The following is a 4,727-nucleotide window of genomic DNA, read 5'->3' on the forward strand; positions in this document are numbered from 1 at the left end:
ACATAGATCCAAGGAGAATTTACCACGGGCTTTGACATTTATGCTTCAAGCAACCAACATTTATACAGCTTATAACAAGTAGCATGCTTAATTTACATAGGGTGTAAGACATAAACTAGTGTAAATAATGGTAGTAGCCCTATATTAACAACTACAACATTATATTAGGGAAATACATCAGCTTAGAAGCTCAACCCACTACATGAATACTACATTGGAGCATCAATAAACCATGTTACCAACATGTTACCATTGTTAATATCAATCCCAACACAATGCCAACAATATCACCCTTTGGCATTGATGGAAACCACCAACTACCTCATCACCTAGAAACCACCAACTACCTCATCACCTGTTAAGACTAAACTTGTGGGTGATGTCTCTCTCTCACCCTTTGACATCAATAAAAAAGGGTTTGCATAGGGGAATCTTCTACTATGATCCCAATACTTCTCCAATGAAAAATAATATATGCTAAATATTGCTAATACTTATGGTTCCTCCATTCGACTACCATTCAAAACACTCAGTTCCCATGAGTATGTGACATACCTGCAAATTAAACATTATATTCCTATTGCTAACTGTTGTGGCTCCTAAAAAATAATATGACATCAATGTCAAACAATTCCAAACAATTGTTGATCCATTCTTTTGTTGGGTATGCTCCCATGAGCATGTAAGACACTCTAATTTCTCATCCACTTCTTTATCAGACATACAAATTGATTGAATAAGCTTGCTAAATACGCCCATATTTAGCAATGATCGCCAATTTGTTCCCCCTATTTTCACGTACTATCCTTTCATGTTGATCTCCTAACTATTCTTTTTTTGCAACTTCATCTTCAACAATTATGTACCTTCCTCATATACCTTGGGATATCATATTATGCTCCCCTTGAGATTATGCTAATATTATTTTCTCTTTTTTCCAGTAGTGCTCCTTGTGAATATGCCAAGTAACGATGGACTGCAGCTGGGCCTTACTTCCTTTATTCATAATCTGAAGAATATATTGCCTTCAATATCTTATTTCTTCCTTTACTTATTTTCAACACATATACCTTATCTAGAGTTTTGATTCTTTTTTCTATTATCTTTCTAGTGCCTTCTTCTATAATTTTGCATCCTCTTGAAGTGAATATGACTACATGTCCTCTCTCAGTCATTTGACCCACACTCAATATGTTGTGTTTTAACCCTTCAACTAATAAGACATTAGAAAAAATTGTATTTTTGACATCGAGATTGGTTCTAGCTTTTCCTATCACCTTGGTTGGTGCATTATTTCCAAGAATAACGTTGCCACCTTTGCTTTCCTTTAAGGAGATAAATATGATCTTATCTCTAGTAATATGATGAGAACATCCAATATCCATCTACCAATGATCATGTTCCTCTAGCGCACACAGTACTAGGCCACACTTCACTTGTTGCTCTTCTTTTTTCTTCCATACTTTGTTATGTTGATTTTTGATAGAGACATATTCTTCTAGCTTTTTGTTAAGTGTCTCCTCCTTTGATTCCTTGTTCAATTTATTTTTCTAAGTATATTATTTTTGTAGTTTGGATTGTCTTAGCTTACTCTGATAATCCCTTGCCATGTGTCCAAGCTTATTACATGCATAACATTTTATGTGACTAGAGAAATCATGTTTTCTAAAACCATTGTACATATATAATTTTTGCCTCATATTCCTTTAATTTCCATATGATTTGTTGTCTACAGCCTTATGACCAAATAAATTACATGAAAAATTGTAACCGTGAAAAATACTTGTATACTATGGAACATATGATCTTCTTGTGGGGATTGTTCTTCCTTGACTGCTTGCTTGAGAAACCTTCTTCTATTGCATAATATGATTGTAAGTTCTGAGCAATCTACTTCTATAGTTAGTTATGTCCAAAGTTATGGAAAATGAAGCACTCAACATCATTATTCAAAGGAGAAAAGGAATTGTTGTCCCTCCTTTGGAACCTTATATTTATTCTATACTCAACCTTTGGTGCAAATGATCTTCTTAAGAAAGTCACTTTTATTGGTTGTTTATTCTATTTCTTGCTTCCTTTATGTTTTGATTACATTATTTTTTTTCAATATAATGGTGGTTCTTATTTATTTGTCAAGATTTTCAGATTCTACCTTATTGTCTTCTAGGTTCCCTATATATTACTTTCCTTCAATATCCTTGTGTTGCTTATTTTTTGGTCAACATTTTCATATTCTTCCTTATTGTCTTCTAGGTTGCTTGTATACGCCTGTGAGCTAGATTCTCTCTTAATTGTTTCATGAAAACCAATACCTAACTTAATGGAGGGAGAACTTTGGCTATTGAGGAGATCATCCAAGATCTTGGTACTATCTTGAAATCTCAACTGTTTGACATTTTCTTCTAAATCACTTCTTAATGAGACAACCTCAATTTCTAATTTCTCACAATGATCCTCTCTTTATTTTAACTGATTTCTTATTACTTCTTCAACTATTTTTGCCTCTTCTAATTGGATTTTCAACTTGAAATTTTCTTCTATAGCATCATATTATTTATCATAAATATCTTGAGTAACTTCTTATATTGAGTTTCCTATTCATTTGTATTTTCTAGATCAATCCTTAGAGAAATGGCTTTAGCTTCAAGACTTTCACACTGACTTTCCTTTTCATTAAGCTATCCAATCACTACTTCATTGGCTCTTTTAACTTATTTATGTGCTTGTAGGACTATTACAATCTTCTTTGATTCATCCACAACTTGATCCATGTTCTTATATATTTGAAACATCTCCTTGAGGCTCTTAATCTTTTTCAAGGCAATGACAAGTTTCCTTCTGAGATCAAATTCTTTTTCTAACATTTCTTGTTCTGAATATGAAACATAATTTGACATGAAAGGAACATATAATTCTACATGACTACACTCATTTGTTTATAGACTATAATTATATTCTTCAGAGACATAACTCTCATTGTTATTTATTTCATAGAGGGATTGCAACTTGTCACATACATCCTTTGCTTATAGCTTGTCCTACACATCCTTTTCAGATTCATAAGGTATAATTTTCTCAAATTTTGAATTGGGTGCTTTATAGAAAATGGCATTGAAATCCATATCATCCCACTATAGTACTTGGTTTGATGGAGGTCTTTCACCATAACCATTAGTCATGACATTCTAGACATCAAATCTAAGCGCTATTAATTCAGAAGTCATCCTTTCTTTCCATACCTGATAGTTTCCATCATTGAGCATAAGGATACCTTGATGATCCATTAATTGTTCAACATTTTATTTTCCTTTTTTCCACAACTGTTGAAACTGCCACTACATATGATGCAATAATTTCTTAGTCACAGTCCTTGATACGAATTGCCTTCTTTTTTTGAGTGCTTGCTTCTTTCCCTTCCTTTCATTTTCCATAATTCCTTGGATCTCCTTCCATCCGTCAAACTAATCCCCAAGGAACTTGTTATGATATCAATTGTTGGAAATACTGAAAGGGGGGATGAATCAATATTTTAGGAATGATTACAAATTTATACTTCTAATTTATTTAACAATCAATCATATGAGCATAATCATAAAAACATACAATCACATATAAGCATCAAGCACAAATGATAAAGAAATTTTAGGTGTAAACCCATAAAGGGAGAAAACCAACATTCTTCTTATTCTCTTCTTAAATACTTCTTTACATATATTCACTAGCACCACCTAGCAGGAAGCACTGAATCCCTTGCAATGTTTTGTTGGCACCCACCAGCAGGAAACACCCACTCCTCCATTGTTTCCCTCGCACCCACTAGTAGGAAGCACCCACTCCCTTACACTATTTTGTTGGGACCCACTGGAAGGAAGCACCCACTCCCTTAGATAAGTTTGTTGGAACCAACTAACTAGAGGCACCAACCACCAAAGTCAATGTGGACCTCCATTTCATCCATTTTCAAATTGGATCCACTCCCTTTATAATAAATTTCAAAATCAACATAAACCCTTCAACAAATTCTTTAATGTTCAACAACACTCTCACTCAATTATAATTAACTCAGTAGAAATCATATTTAGAAACAATGCAATAACAAATTCATACTCTCACTCTGTCATCATAAAAACCCTCATTAACAATGATTATATCAATACTAGTCCCTATCATCAACAACTCAACACTATAGGTGTCATACATCAATAACAACCTCATCATCACTAGTTCAACAATCACTTCAGCAACCAACAACTTCATAACCAATCACTAACACATCTTTGCAATGAAAAACCTAAGAAGCTCATGCAAGCATCTACGTAACATAAATTCTAAGGAATAGAATCATGAATATATATAGCAACATTAGTATTCTAATTCATGTCATTAGCATCCATATCATGGTAAATTATGAAATCCAAATAATAAAACCTCTCAACACACAATTTTCATCAACAACTTTGTCATCCTACACTACAAACACTTATGAGCTCAATACTTCATGAACATTCCTACTCAACATAAAATCCTGTCACATAAACACTTCCAACAATTGCAATATTGAACATTTCATTAGAAAATAGTTAGATGAACCTTATCCTCAAACGACTGGCTAAATTTAATCTTATATAACCTCTGTAATATGTAGCTACAACACATTATCAATAAGACAAGCCTCTACAACAAAAAATCATCGACTTATTTGGATGAAAAATCATGCATTACAAGTT

This window comes from Pinus tabuliformis, chromosome 2_2 (genome assembly GCF_031772625.1).
Source record: "Pinus tabuliformis cultivar Carrire ecotype Pingquan chromosome 2_2, CPIR1, whole genome shotgun sequence".
In the NCBI taxonomy this organism is placed as follows: Eukaryota; Viridiplantae; Streptophyta; class Pinopsida; order Pinales; family Pinaceae; genus Pinus; species Pinus tabuliformis.